This window comes from Dermacentor variabilis, chromosome 3, assembly GCF_050947875.1.
Source record: "Dermacentor variabilis isolate Ectoservices chromosome 3, ASM5094787v1, whole genome shotgun sequence".
In the NCBI taxonomy this organism is placed as follows: Eukaryota; Metazoa; Arthropoda; class Arachnida; order Ixodida; family Ixodidae; genus Dermacentor; species Dermacentor variabilis.
In genome coordinates, this window is record NC_134570.1 from 31,712,578 (window position 1) to 31,728,596 (window position 16,019).

Consider the following 16,019-nt stretch of genomic DNA (forward strand, 5'->3'; position numbering starts at 1 on the left):
TACGAAAGCGGTAAATGACCCATCGAACGTAAACGTCTATCGTGTGGACCAGCGAAACGGCACCTAAATTTCCATTGGCTCCGAGGCTACGTCAAGAGCGCTCCTCGACAGAGCAGAGCGGGCGAAAGAGAACACCTGCTGCCATGTTGGCGCGCCATGTGTTGCGTCAGGGGTAGTCAGGGGAGGGGACATTGCCGCAACGCCACGTCACCGTCGCTCTCGCCCTCGGAAGCCAGCGCCCGGTGCCCGAGCCAGCCCAGCAGGCTGCTGCAGCTTCTTGCTGGCTCCGGCAGCGCGTGCCGCTACGGTATACGTTACTCGCAGGGCAAAAATCGACGGACCGCTGAGCGGCGTGCGATTGGGCATTAATGTTTTCGCATTCGCAACCCATAAGAAGGGCTTATGTGCCCTCTAAGTTCTTTTGTACAGGCGATTTATATATCTTATATCGACAAAAATATATTGAAAGACGTACCACTATGTATAAAGAGCTTTCCTTAAGTCTATAATCGTCCCAAATCTATCTATCTTGGGGCGGTGCCGTCTGCATCATGATAAATACGAGGCGCTTTCTTTTCTTTCCTGCTTCTCGTTTTCTTTCTTTATTTATCTTTTTTTTTTTCGTCTGCGAGAATGCACTGAGTGCGAAGCGAAGGTGGCCAAAAGTGGTCAAAGGAAGGCAACCCGCGATCCCCCGACGCCCTGCTGCGGGCTTCTTCATAAATCTCGGGTTATCCATATTAGCGGAACAAGCTGCCTCCTGCGCCCCATAAGCGACGAGGCGGCCGCGCGGGCCCCGCTAATCAAGGGCGCCGCGCGCCAGCGGTAGTATATAAATTTAGCTGAAGGTGTGTGCGTGTGTGTGCCTGCGCACCACTTGTTCGCTCTCTCTCCCTCTCTCTCTAGCCCTGAGCACTCTTTATTCTTTCTCTGTCTGCACCTCGAGCGGCTGCCGCTGTGTAGTCAGTAAATTACCAGCTGTCTCGAAAGAGCACGTTGCCCGGCGTCTCATGCGAAGTGGCGTGGGAGTTCACGTGCCCGGCCAGCCGCCGACTTTGTAGTACACCTTCGGCAAGCCGATGCCTTTCAGGCTAAAGTTTGCTCTTTGTGTTGTTCGAGAACTTCGCCGCCGCCCTGTTGTTGTTTCAAACGTTTATTAAGGGAAAAACAAAAATAAACCAGAGGCCCCTTGCCAATGCACCAGGCCTCTTGGCTGTCGCCGTGGTGCACGCGCGAAAATTTTGTTGGGACTTTCGACGCTTGCTTTGATGCGGTTCCTTACAGCTCTTATAAATTGTGACTGAGTGACTTCGTGCTGAGCCGACGAAGATGGCTAAAAAGAATACAAAATGAAAATAAACGGTTGTAAAGTTCGACCCCGGGAAAACACGTTAAGAACCATTCATGGAATGAATGGATGGATGTTATGAGCGTCCCCTTTGGAACGGGGCGGTGGGTTGCGCCCTAATGCCCTACCTATAGGTTAAACAATTAAAAAGAACACTATGAGCTCCCACAACCAAATTTTCTGATCCCGTATTAATTGCGCACTGTGCTTTTGTACATCTCTGTTTTTAACCGTTGTCACTCACTTGTTGAAGCGTAGCGCCCCTAGCGAGCGTCGCTTTCGAAGGCTTTCTCGACAGACTTCCAGAACAATTAGGCTTTGTGTCCTGTTCTGCTCATGCAAAGTTATGCATACTTGTACGGATAAGCGTGCGCAGTGGAGTTTACGGTTACCGTGCGGTATTCTTTCTGACTCACACTTGAATTATAACTGCCCATTGAGCTTTTGTCGTTCTTATTTATCTACATTTCCTTTCTTTTTCTCTTTATCCTGCTTTTCACTCTCCGAAACTGGACCCCCCATATCAAACTCACTCGATATATTCTACCTGCAGTTTTCCTTCCCATAAGCTGGGCCTCAATAATACGGTGCAGCATCCTGAACACTGCAGAGTTGTCACTCAAGCATCAAATTCACAGTGGCCGAATTCGCATTGCTATAGAGCGCCTCGATTCAATTTAGTAAACCTGCAGCACTGGCGCTTCTCTTAAACAGTGACAGATGTTTAAACCACGGTAGCCCCTGAGCGCAATGTGTCCGTGTGTTTCACCGACCGGAATGCGTGAAATGGGCCCTGGTTATTGGCCGGTGGCCATGCACTGACCAGACATGCAGGTAAGAGAGCAGGCCCACGCGCTAATTGTTCAAATAAGAAATTTGTCAATTCAACTCCTCGTTAGTTTAACACCGGCTCTATAGCTTCGAAAACGCAGTGTATACGAATTTAGTTCTGGACAGCGATAACTACCTTTGTTTCTTTCTTTATTACTTTTTTTTTTTTGCATCGGTCCACTCGGCGGGCAGTTCAACATCGCTTCACCTCGCACGTTCCTATTGTGCATGCGTGCGTAGGTCCCAATGCGCTCGCATTGCATTGTGTATATGGAAGTGCGCAGGCGAATGTTCCTTCAACTGCCTTCCTTCTCCCAGTTTATTCTCCCCTAATATCCCTTCTCTAAAAAAAGAGAGAGAAGCATGAATGCTTTTCGCCCCTTTTCAGTTTCTTTTCTTTCCACTTATTTTTCGTGTTCTCGCAGGCTTTCATGTCCCTTCACAGGAGCTTCAAGCTCACATAATGTTAGGGGACGGTGTTGAAAAAAATATTCACATAATTATAAACGAAAAGAATGAAATCCTAAGGAAAGAGATAAAACAACGTAGTACAACGTAAGAATGCAGCGGGAGGGTTATTGGTCGCTGAACGGGCACCGGAAATGGGCCATCGTAAATTCAGCGAGCAGCGAACGAATGCAGAAAGGGAAATGCACGGACAGATAGAACGTTGGATGAAGAAAGAGAGTTGGGGGGGGGGGGGGTTTAGAAAGTGAATTAGGGAGAAGGAGAGGGAACATATGGAGAGGCGAGAAGGAGGGAAAAGGGAAAGTGCGCGCGGCAAGCGACTGAACGACTATTCGTCGAGCTTTCTGTATGCGGTTTCGCTTTTATACTTTTATAGTTCCTGCCGTTCTCTTGTAAAAGTTTACGGGTGCACGGACGCAGAGCAATGAAAATTCCGACGCGATGTCCTCGTCGGCGCACACCCAGGAGCGGCACGCGTTGAGACCGAATGTACATGGCACGGCGAGGGCAGAGAGATGCGAAACAGCGTATAGTGCTGCAACAGTCAGCGAGATGGCAAACGGCGGCGACGTCGACTTGGACGCGACGGTTCGCAATGTGGTAAAAATCAGGAGGGAGGGAGCGGGAGGGGCATTAAGAGCGTGATTTCGTGGTGCACAATCTATACCGCGAACGACGCGATTCAGCTGCTTTTCCCATTCCCTCTTTGAAGTGTGATTGGTCTGTTCGCTTCACTGCAGTCGTGCCCTCCACAATGGCCGAAAGCGTTGCCATTGAGGCAGCTCTAAAGAAGCTACGGTTTTGTACGTTTCAACCTGTTGTCATTCTTACGTATTCAAAATCTGCCCTTGAAAGGTTAGAGCAGAGGTTCCCTACTGATGACTTATCTTTTAGGTCCCTACGCTCGGTGCACAATCTCCATATCAAAGGCTCATCCATACGTTTCCAATGGGTGCCCTCGCACATAAGTATCATAGGCAACGAGATGGCGGACAGCCTCGCCCATAGAACGCTGTCTGGGAATCCATTGAGAAAAGTGCCTCACGAGGGCAAGAGACTCTTCAGAGAAGCGGTGTTGTGCCACTTCAGTTCTTTGTGGAGCTCACTTCACAAGACATGCGTGATCAAGGGTCTCAAAAGAAACCAAGCGACTTTACTGCACCGCATTCGCACGGGCTCTGCTCGTACCCCTGCGTGGACGTATAAGACTGGCCTGGCGTTGTCTCTATTATGTTCAACGTGTGGTGTGTGCGGTGACATAGAACATTACCTAATGTGCTGTACTCTGTATAACGCGGAAAGGAGCGTGTTATTCGGGTCCCTCAAGAAGACAGGAGTTCCCCACAGTTCTCTTCAGGACATCGTTTTGCCGCGCGGGAGCCAGTTGCGTAGGAAGGAGGTTTCTCGCCTTCTTTTAAACTACCTGCAGGACACGGATTTGGCCTCCACATGGTGACCTTAGGAGTGACCAGTTGTAATTGTGAGGTCGGTGTATGATTTATGTGATTTATTTATATTAAGTGTCGCTACGGTGGAGCAATTGCCGGCAGAAACTGCAAGGCTAATCCCACCAGTAGCCTACAACCACTCAACTCAACTCAACAACTCAGATAACCACAATAACATCTTAGTGGGCTGATTGGTACACGTTTGTTAGCACAATTGTCCGCGATACAGAGAGACAACGACAACAAGGACAGCTACGTAAGGACACATTGACAGGAAGAGCAGTCGTCCTATCAATATGTCCGCGTGCGGATGTGTATACTTTCTTTTTCGCGCGGAAACCTGCGCACATAAAACATGAGAATGAAAGGCAAATGTCGAGAGAAGGACGCTGGAGCAAGTCGCGTCCCACCAGAGAAGGAGCGGCATCCGCTCTTGCGCTGGCTCGTCCTCCAACGCTGAAGCGTTTCGCACTTACTCGTCGTTGTCGTCAATACATTTTTTTCCGCGCTTCTCCGTTTAGTCAGCCTGAGGCTAGCGTTCGCGAAGAATTGATTATTTCTTTCCATGCTTGCTTTCTTTGCTGCGCACCAGAGAGTCGTTCAAGACGATGCCACCTGTGCTTCAAATTAAGTACCAGTGCACTTCGCGTTGGCTACATTTCTCATTGTGACCTTGCTTCCCCTGTTTACCAAAGGATGCGCGTTAAGCCAAAAGCCATCACCAGCCATTTCCAAAGCCATTACCAAACGCCAAGTCAAGAAACAGTAGTAATCTCCACAAGACTGAAGCAGTGCGGTAGCTTCTCGTTTGTCGCAACGTAAAGCACGAGCACACCTGATCATAGCAGTTTTCGCTGGAAGTGCTGGCACAAAAATTAACAGCGTGGCATGCACCGTGTGCGTTTATTTCTGAAGAGTATTGGCTTTTTCTTTTTTTTTTCTTATTATTATACTTGAAAGCCTCTCTGAAACACTGAAATTCAAATTCTTTCCTGTAGTGGCTGCTTCTCTGGTTAACTTGGCTGCTAAAGGAAGAAGCCATCTTTGCTGTCTCCTCGTCATATACGTTATTTGCCGTTTAAGCTCCGCTCCTTCAGCAAGGTTTAGCCGCATTGCGAACGTGTCTTACGACAACTACGTCTTGTTAGTCACGCTGAAATTTTTTACCGCGAGGAGAAGTCAAAAATTTTTCGTTGCTTCGGATATATATACCACTTCTCACATTTGCTGTCCGTGACTGCTGTCAATCTTCTCCACGACGTCAAGCAAAAAAGGCTGCAAAATTATTTTCCTGTGGCTGCCTGGCCATTGCGAGATCAGTAGAAATGATCACGAAGACAAAGCTGCCCGAGAGTCGAATCAAGAACACTGCGTTCCCATTCCTCTTTCCAGGGGCAGACGCTACAAGGCAGCTTCGTCGCCTGGCACGTGAGCTCTCTTTAACAGAGTGCGACACCCCAAATATAAAGCGCACCAGTTTACACGAACCGAACCTTTCGCTCCAACTCCGACGTCCACCCGGGCTTCACCGACGTGTGGCATCGTTCCTATACCGGCTGTGGTTGAAAGTGGCGTAAACTACTTTGATCGGAATTACTGACAGTGCTGCGTGCGACGTCTGCGGTGTGGAAGAGGACATCGAACATTTACTGTGCCACTGTCGTTGATTTCAGTCGGAAAGACAAACGCTATCGCATTGCGACGACTGGACTATCGGCCGTTGTCCGTGCAGGCGCTTCTTAAAAAATGTCCCTATCGCTCGTCTGGTCGCAAAGCTGTGAATGCACTTTTGCCTTTCTTGAGGACGACTGGCCTGTGTGAACGCATCCCATTCCTCTCTCTATCTCATCTCTATGTTTTCCCTTTCCTAGCCCCCAGTGTGGGGTAGCCAACCGGACGCATATATGGTTAATATCCCTGCCTTCTTACTCTCTTTCTTTCTTTTCTCTGCCTCCTGTCGGCGATAACAAATGTGAGCTATAGTTTAAGCTTGCGGGTTTTTCTTTTTTTTTTAGTTAACGAGTTCAGCTGATATCTGGCTCTGTTCACTGGCTCTTTCTTTAAAAGCCCACAAAGTGATACGACTGTTGAAGACAGTAAAGATAGTTATATAGGCTTTTCACTAGCTCGAATAACCTTGATTTAATTTAGTAATACTTAATTCAACGTTCATCTCGAAGGCATGCGTGCACGCGCAATGCTGTATCTATATCTGTAATAACTATAGTACGAACGAGAAGTTAAAGTTATAAACTGAGCAGTGGCACTCTTGAACCTTCTTACCGATGGTGGATGCGGCAGATAAAACATCCGACGTTTCACCCCGTCTGTAGAGGACAGGTTCGCTGAGCTCGAAAATGATATGCCAGGAGTAACAAGAAATTCAAGGACGCTGTATGACTTTGTGCCGTCTGGCGCGTTCTCTCACTACGCGAGAAATTTTTTTAGCCCGTGACAACTTAATGAAAACTTGAAGCGCCGATCGAAAACTGCGGTTCGCGAGAAGAAGAGAGAAAACGCGGAAGCAATTTCCGTTTAGCGATGTGTGCGCGCCGTCTTATCATCTTCGTTGACGGGCAGTCGCTCATGTGCAATCTCCACGATGTCGGCTGCGCGCGCACTGCGACCTACATCAAATATGGCAGAAATGGGAGACATCTTTCTTTTTTTCTTTTTCCTTGGTTTGTTGCTTCGTTTGTTCATTGTTTTGCGTTAGACTCTGATATCGTCGTTCAGTTTTGCTGTGCCGTTCAGTTTCCAGCTCGTTCATTGTCGTAACCGTAGATTCTTTTTTTTTTTTTTTTTTTTTGCCCATCCTGCTTTCACTGCCTGGTCGAAGGAGAATTCTTTAAGATTTGAAAACAAGCCATCGCTGTCGAAAGAATTGTGATCACCTACTCCAGCATTTCGATTCACAAAGTGCTTATTTTAACGAATAATTATGTAATTAAGTTATTATAAGCTGATTAATTCGCTGATCGATTGATTGTTTGATTTTCTAATGCAATAATAAGAAAGACGCTAGCTAAGTCACGCATTGAACATATGTTTTGTTTTTACTTTTCGTTAACTCGTATTTAAGTAGTCTTAACATGGATACATTTAACTTGCTTATCGCAATGGATGAATCCTAACAGGAAGAAATGCTGGTGAGCGAAAGTGAAACTCAGTCCGCGAACGTGTAGTTCCAACTTCTAGATATTTCCTCGTTTATGGTTATAAAACTGCAGTTTATTCTACGGTGTTCCTTTCTTGGCTTTTCTTTTTAACATAATGCCCTTTCTATTAATTCCATGCATCATTTTTCTCATTCCCTCATTGTCGGTTGCTCAAGCATTGTTTTCTCCTTATCCGCCTGAAAGATCGTTCTTCAATAAACCTCGCTGATAGAAACAGGAATTTGGTCGCGCGTTTTTGCTTCTTAACCGAACGCATAGATTACGGAAAAAATAAATAAGGTGTTATCCCCTCTTCTCGGAACACGAAAGGAAAAAACCAGACTTACAGATAAGGGAGTGACTTCGGAAAACCGTTAAGAACTTCGTCGTACGTCACTGCGCTTGCACACTGGACATCTGGGCCTTGATTCGGTTTCGTCTCAACTTGAGTGTTTCGTTCCCTCTCCATTCCTATTTTCTTTTTCTGTCTTTTTTTTTTTTTTTGGTCACCAGCTCCGTTCAATTCTTTTGTACGAACGTTAGGTGATGAGTTTGGCGGGCTTGCGATTAAAGTGGACGTCTTCCAATTCAGCGCCTTTCGCTCTTCTCTTCCCTTGTCTGCTTTTGTTGAGCGATCGAGTCTGCAGACATTCGGCGCAAACGGTTGCTTTTCGAGGCCGAACTCAACTCATTTCCTTTCAGTTGATTCCCGAATACGTCAAGTCTTCTTTCCGACTGGGGAATCTCCAAGTCTGTGACCTTCGATATTCCCTGGAAACTCCAGCTGTCCCGATAAATCTGGAACGACCGCTAGAATTTCGTACTTGCCGTTCTCTTTTACAAATCAACGAGAGTAGCTATCGGCGCATTGCTATACTTTGTGCTTCGCTCTGTCAGCAAGTGCAGGCTTTACTCTCTCTCTCTCTCTCTCTCTCTCTCTCCCCACTGGTGGCGAGTTCTTAAGGATGTTCTTCAACGTGGGTTTACCTTTACACGTTGCCTTCGTGCCCTATCAAACCCCTTCCTTTTCTTTTTCTTTTCTTCGTCTTCTTCTTCCTTTTATTTAGCATTACCTAACTCATTTTCGGTGTGTACCTTTGCGCACTATTCGTCGCGGTGGCAGATGGTTTCAGGTGGTCCAGCAATGGCAACGAGAGAATCCGCTTCCACGCATTTTTCCTTAACTAAGTGTTGCCGGCATCCGAAATAAATAAAAAATAAATAGAGTAACTAGAGCCTCCTCGAGGAAGTATAAAGCTTCAACTCCACTGCACACAATTTCGCATCGGCAGTGTCCTAAGCAAACACATCCGCTCATGGTGCTTTATTATTTCACACAAAGACTGACATGTTTATGAACAAGAGGAGACCTAGTTTAGAGAGAGAGAAGAGATCTAAGGCGAGGTGGTTACTCAGACGCCCGTCCGGTTTTCTACGCTAGCCTGAGATATGTGCAGAATGTACTGCGGTTTTCCGGAACAATCGGTTAGTATTTCATCGTTACTTGGAGCTGACAGATGTCAAGGTCTGCAGAACGTACTACACATTCGTATACGCATGCAATTGTGTCAGAAAGGACAGATCGGAACTTTCTTACATGTAGGGAAATGTTAAAAAAAATTGTGCCACTGTAGTAGCTTTGCTGTAGTTTAGTTGTTTCCTTTGGGATTGAACTGTACTGTACATTCCCATTCAGCAGACACTGGGAAGTCACTTGCGCACCGATGGGAATGAGACGGTGACATCTCTGCTAACACCGACGCGTGCGTCAGCCCAAAGGGATCGTCTTTCCTGCCGCCGACATCGCCCATCTGTCGACGAGCGGGTTCCCTCGCAGCGGTAACACGCGTGCAAGCAAACACCGCCCTCTCTGTCGTCCCAGCGTAGCCGACCATCCGCCGCACCACATTCCCATTCCTTCCGCGACCGTATGTACACACGACGAACGCGATGGGGCGGAGCAGAGAGGAGAGATGACGACAGACGTCTCGCAGCTGGAGAGGCAAGAGAGTGCGGTGACAACGGCTTCAGTGTAGCGACACAGTGTATACAACAGAACCGCCGTAGGCCGGCTCACGACAACTGGACGAACAAGCGTGCACCGACGAGACGCCGTGTCACACCGCACCGACAAAAGGCTTACTCGCAGAGATGGAGGTGGCGCTCACTCGCGCTTTGCGTATGCTCCATGGCGGAGCGGGGCAGGGGGGGGGGGGGGTGACCTGCAAAGGTCAGGATGGTAGCTACGGAGGCCGCGTTCTGGCAGACTGCGGCTTCCCCGCCGAGCTCCCCCCTGCTGCGACTGTCCGAATCGCACAGCGGGATAGTACGGCGGTGGTGGCGGCTCGACGGCTTCTCGAGTGGCGCGTTGACAAGTCGAAGCCCGGAGAGCGCGAACACGGTCAAGCTTTCCTCCGTTTCGTGCGTCCTCGCCGCCGGCTCGGAGATATATACAACCTGGGCGAGTTACCGCCCTGCGGGCGCAGCAATATTTGACAGGTCGCCCCGTGCTGCCCCCTTTGCTGCACCTCTCCCTTTCTTCTTTCCGTCGCTTCATCTTTCCCCGTGCTCCGCTTTCCGCCTGTCTCAGGGCCGCGACTACCACCTTCGCTCCGTCTTTCTTTTGTTTTGTTCGTTCTCTCCCTCATCGCCTTTTTCCTCCCCCCCCCCCCCGCCGTTTCGGTATTACCCCGCCATTTCTCATCTTTCCGGTGACCGTAGAGAGCCTATTGCTGGCGACGACGACAACGCAATCCCGGCACTTTTTCTTTCATCGACGACTGCGACTTCCTCCCTCTTCGCACCCGTCTCCCACCCTTCCGCATCCCACGCGTGGGTGCCCCCCTTCACAGACTTTTTTTTTTCTTGGCTTCTCGCTTGGCTCCGCACGTCTCGACGTCACTGCGCCTCCCTCCTGGCACCGTTACGCGGCCTAGGACCGTTATGGTTTGCCTTCACCTTTACTTCTTTCATGTTTTTCTTTTCTCGATTGTTTATCGAGCCACGGAGAGTTACTGCTCTTACACACTTCTTTGCTTTCTGTCGCGCGTCTCTCTATCTCTCTCGCCCTCTGTTTTCCTTACGTTTCAGCACTACGCCCCCTTAGCGTGCCTTACCTTCCTTGTTTCCCTTCCATCTGTTGCGTTGCCGACAACGAGCGGCACGCTTCCTTCGCAACGCTGGCCGCTGAGGATGCCATTTTGTTTCGCCTTGTTCTTCCCTTCCGCGCGTACGAGCATCGACTGCGCGTCTTTTTTCTTTCTTCTCTATTTCTCTCTTCTTTTTATTTCTTTCTTGTTTTGCCGTGTTTTGTGTTTCGACGACACAGATGCGGCGGCAGCGCTCTTCTGTCGTCTGCCATCGCGCGCGCGATTTGGTTCTGGCGTGGCAGCGGCCAACCTGTTACTTTTGGACTCGGCGTCAGACAGGCAGGCAGCCCCCGCTTTAGCGGCCTTTGCTGCGGCTATTGCGATTGCTGCTGTCGCTTGCCGCCACTGTACCTTGTGCTTCGCTCTCCACGCACTTCCTTCATTTTCCGCTCGGTTGCGGAAATTGATTTCTCCGCGGCCTGACATCTCCGACTGCCTTCATTGTGCTGTATATGGTTCACTTCCTTTCTTTCTTTTTGTTATTTGCTCCCTAACGTTCCTGCGTTTCCCTTTCTTTCTTTTCTTCTCCCGATTTCGTGCTTTCTGTTCTTCGCACCGAAATAGCAGTATTCTTTCTATCTTCGCCGCTTATAACATGGCACGCCACGCTTATTTCAAGCTTCGCCCCCCCCCCCTCTCTCTCTCTCTCTCTCTTTCGTGCTGAACGATTGGCACGAGAAACCTCGCTGCACCGAAGCTATGGGAGCGTTACACGTGTTTTCGCTTTTATTTCTTCAGTGCTGGTTGCTGGTCAGTCACCAAGAGGCTGATGCGTTCCCGTAGTTCTAACCGGTTTTGCGCGTTTGCTTGTTCCCTTAGTTGGGCTTTCTTTGGTGTACCTTGTTTTACTGCAGTTAGTTTGTAGACAACTTGCTATGTTATCTAGTTTACCTTTCCCGCTCTGTGTATAACATTCTAGTTCCCGCTCTAATCAATCATTCCCTGAGGAGCTTGCTCAATTTTTTCGACATACAAATTTATGGGTGTATCTGGAGAATCGCGAGTGACGCGCTGGAAGAATCACGAAATCTTCACCGGCTTCATGTACTGGCAGTGGCGATAGCACCTTGCTGACAAGACTAAAAGTGAGGTAAAATTTATTAAGACAAAAAAGAAATCTTGGCGGTCGCATGTAGGCGCTGACTTGCGTGATAAATGTTCTTCTGTGGCATTTCATTAAACATTCGTTACCTTGCTGAACTCACTTGGAGGAAACCTCAAGCGAGTCACATGTTTAGCGTATAAATAAAATGCTGTCACAATGTATACAATGAACAATGCTTGTCTTTAAATTTTCAACGCTATTCTTTGATTTTCTAAACGAATTAGTAGTACGAGTATTTCTTCATTACGGCTGCCGCAATAGGCAATCAACAAACAGTCAGCCGAAGCCGTCTCATTTGTGACTTCGAGCTCCTCCTGCCCATCTGTCATATTGGAGAATCGTGATCCTTCTCTGTGCCGCTCTGAAGGCAAGGCGACCGGGTATGTTTGGCATACATGCCTCGTTCAATTACGAAGTAGAAAAGCCACAACATCGCTTCTGTTCTCTCACTGTCACATTCTCCAAACAAGATTAAACGGCGAACGAATGTGTATACACATAGAAGCCACGCTGTCTCGAATGGCGCGCATGTCGGCGGAGACGTTTTTTAGTCGGCAAGCGCGCCCGTTGCGTCGTCTTAATTAACCACGCAAAGCATGCAGTAGTGCCTTAGGACGAGAAATCGTAAGGCATACCGCGTGCAAGACGCGTTCCCGTGCATACCTAAGCGCACTGGCTCCTACCTGGGAGACGAAGAGTCCGGAGCGGCAAATTCGCAGCGTGACGCTTTCCGCTCTGTACGAACCTTGTAATTACGGCCGATCTTGTTTTTTTTTTCGCCGAAGTTACCCGCACCTGTAGAGGAGAGGAGGAGATGGGGGGATGGGGGGGATGCACCAGAAGAGCTGAGCGAGGTGGCTGCCACTCTGGTGAACGCAGAAAACGTTGCACTACCACGTTTGACTCCGTCCTCGCGTGCGAGTGAGGGACTGACGTGCGTGCTGTCGTGAGGAGCGAGCTCGTCCGAAACTCATCAGCGCGTGTTCACTTTCTGGGCTGGGGTTCCTGTGTGCGTGTGTGTGCATGTGTGCCTGTGTCTGCGTGTGTGTGTGTGTGTGTACGCGTGTGTGTGTGGCCGAGCGTACGCGCATGTATAAACCGTGGCATCGCGATGAAAGGGTCTATTGCGTGAAACAATGAAACTCAAAATTCTGAAAATTTCGTAACACGTGACACCAGCGTCACGCCTGGGTGGTGTGAAGTCATCGAGGAGAGCGGCCGGCTACGACAGCTGCACAGAGTGCGTAGTTTTAAAGCTTTAATCTTTGCGGACGGGTGCAGGCATTCTGGCATTCGTAGCGCCCGCTCATTGATCGAAGTGATGCGTTCAAACGCTTCTAGACCGTTATATGATTCGTATTAAGGAAATTCGAGAAAGTATCAAAGGCGTGTATGCATTCATTGTGCTTTCGCGAGGCGACTGTCATAAGAATCGTCCAATCATCTTTGACGAGAAAGATATTCAAGGCATACCAGTCTGTGCGCGCGCATTTAGTAACTAAGGTGTGGCAGTTTTGCTTCAGTGTCATCTTATAGCACCTAAAGTGCCAGTATAGGTGCTATAGCTATTATGCGCACTGCACAGCACGGTTTCAACTCTGTCTGCGCGTACGTAAAACGAAGCAGTTAAGATGGCTTCTCCACAATATCAGACGTTGTGAGGAGAAGCCCTCTTTACTACTTTTCGTTTTTGCAGTGATAGGCAGTACATTGATAGCTAGGTCCTCGTAATCAAGGCCTTTACTGTAGCGACGATCAGCGTCGCTGTAAATAAATAATAAAGAAAAATGAACCACAGTATAACATATTCATTCATATAGCACATGAGATAGCGCTGCCTTTGAGTGTAATCCGTATGTACGTGTTTGCAGGGACTGTCGCGTTAATCACTCATTCATAGCGAAAGCACGATGAGGCCTTTGATGAGGCATTTTGCCAGTCTCAACGCATGGCTTTCGTTGTGTGACCAACTTACGACGTCGTGAACTTCGTGGCTTATCCTAATACTAATCGTACCAATATTGTATCAATATTCATCCAAAGTATACAGGCTTGGATGTGACATCTTATAAGGGCAGCGAAGCTTTTGTTTCCCTGCAACGTCTATTTCTCGCTCTCCTAGCTGTTTCATCTTTTTTTTTCTCCTTTCCTTGTTTGTTTGTTTTTTTCCTCCCTCCACGACTCCTGCGACTCCGTTTGACTTCGTTCGAAGACGCGAGGCTCCCGCGTCATCGGTGCATAAACAAACTCGACTCCCGCCTCGCGTGTGACCCTGGAGGCTTCTGGGGAGACAGCTTCCCCAAGCTCCGCGCCCCCAACGGAGAGGCTGCAGAGGGCAAGGGAAGAAAGCGAAACAGCGCCAGAAAGGAACCCAGCGGGTGGCTTTGCTGGCAACTCTAAACACGCACAACGAGAGACACGCAGGCACACCTATGGATACAGTGGCAGTCGAGCAGGGGTTTGCCACCTGTTGAGTTTCCTGGCGCCGGGGCAAGACGTCTGCATAACGGATGAAGCTGGTGGGAGAGGGATCAGGAAAGGGAGATGGAGGGAGAGCAGAGAAGATGTGAAAAAAGGCTTCGGTCCTTCTCGCTCACGTTTAGAAGACCTCTGTGCCGGGAGGACTCCCCTGGGAGTCACCGACACCGAAGCCACAAAACCACGCGCCCCGCTCGGCAAGAAGGCGAAATTCACAGCGCTGCTGCCTCTGCTCCGAGCGACGCGTTCCTCCCCGCTTAGAAACTTTCGTGCAGCGCTGCCCGGAAGATGGAAAACGCTGTAGAATGCGTTCGTCGAACCAAGTAGTAGAGAACCTCCTTGTCTTCTGAAGAGTGTCTGCGGAGCTGCGCAGGTCGATGTCAAGGTCGTGGGGCCGTGAAATTTTTCTTGTAATTGTCTAGTATGCTAAAGCGCCGCTGTGCTACCGATTTTCGGGCAAATGGCGTGCCATCCTTTATATTTATATTTATATATATAATATTTGGGGTTTTACGTGCCAAAACCACTTTCTGATTATGAGGCACGCCGTAGTGGAGGACTCCAGAAATTTTGACCACCTGGGGTTCTTTAACGTGCACCTAAACCTAAGCACACGGGTGTTTTCGCATTTCGCCCCCATCGAAATGCGGCCGCCGTGGCCGGGATTCGATCCCGCGACCTCGTGCTCAGCAGCCCAACACCATAGCCACTGAGCAACCACGGCGGGTTATATATATATATATATATATATATATATATATATATATACATATATATATATATATATATATATATATATATATATTCTGTAGCCGCGAATGGGACTTTGCGATTTCGTTTGCTGCCCTGTGCTAAGGCGCGTATTACGAAGTTCACCTGCTCCCTTCTTTGTGGAACGTAGCACCAGCTCCCTCGGGATTTACTGCCTCGAAAGACTCACTGTGTCATTATTCTTCTCATCAGTAGAGCGTGCTTTCAAAGTCTGCCCGAATGAGTACACAGAGTGAATGAACTAATGAAACCTGCGTCATCCTGCTGACATTGACGAAGTATTGTTCGGCCGCATATAGCCTTCGCTCATTACTTCGGTGACAGCCGCCAGCGAGGCACACGCCAGAAGCCTCTCGAAATCGGCACAACGGATGTACTTAAAGCTGCTGAGGAGGAGACCGACACAGCAGGCGTTCTTATTACGGTTTGTTTCCCCGATTGCATCTTGACGGAAAAGGCCACTACTGCAGTACGTAGCTGCCATATGTTTAGAACATTGTGCCGCGTCTCTTATTGCGACCTTTATACCACAGAACGTGTACAGCTTCTGGCTCCCCGTCATTTTGATAATTAATCGGTAAACAGATGCATGAAGGAACTACACACTGCCTTTGTCGTCGCTTTACTGCATGGAGCGCACTGTCACCTTGCTTTATACGTTCTCGTTGGTGCAGCCTTGGATTTGACGTGCAGTTGCTAGTTGCATCCGCTCTATCACTCTGTTTGGTAGCTACGACGTCGCATGTGCTGTGTTGCTCGAGATAATCTGGACATCAATACTCGGGCATGGTCGTATATAAGAAATCTTCAGTGCGAGGTATGACTAGAGGGAGGTATACTAACGTAAAATCGCAGAATGATGCCCGTCTAGCTTCCTTTCTATATAGAAAGCAAATAAACAGTGTTGAAGTTTGAGTCGCCTGTGAACACTGCACGGAACTGTTATTGCTTACACCAAGTGTATGTTGTGAAAACGAGGAGAGAGATAGAGAGAGAGGGGGTGTGAGAGAGACAGGGGGGAGAGGCACCGGGGGACGGCGCTTGATGAGAAGACGCCGCCACTGTGGCCGTTGACAGACGTCTTTCGGGATTCGCATGACGAGCACGCCGGGCCGCCCAGACGTCTCAGCGGGGTAAAGCCGGCGCGGCGTAAGCGTGTGTGCGTGTGTACACGCCGGCGAGCGCAGCACTGCAGCAGCGCCGTCCCAGGTGTCTCTGTCATCGCCGTTGTTTCTCGCTCTCGCTTGTGTTTATCCCGCACTT

General features: G+C 48.9%; 1 protein-coding gene across 3 annotated transcripts in view; it reads left to right on the forward strand.

Moving 5' to 3' along the window:
* The window catches only part of Tmtc2 (Transmembrane O-mannosyltransferase targeting cadherins 2), a 376,982-nt gene that overhangs the window by 126,020 nt on the left and 234,943 nt on the right, over positions 1-16,019 (forward strand). The gene's annotated exons all lie outside the window — the stretch shown is intronic.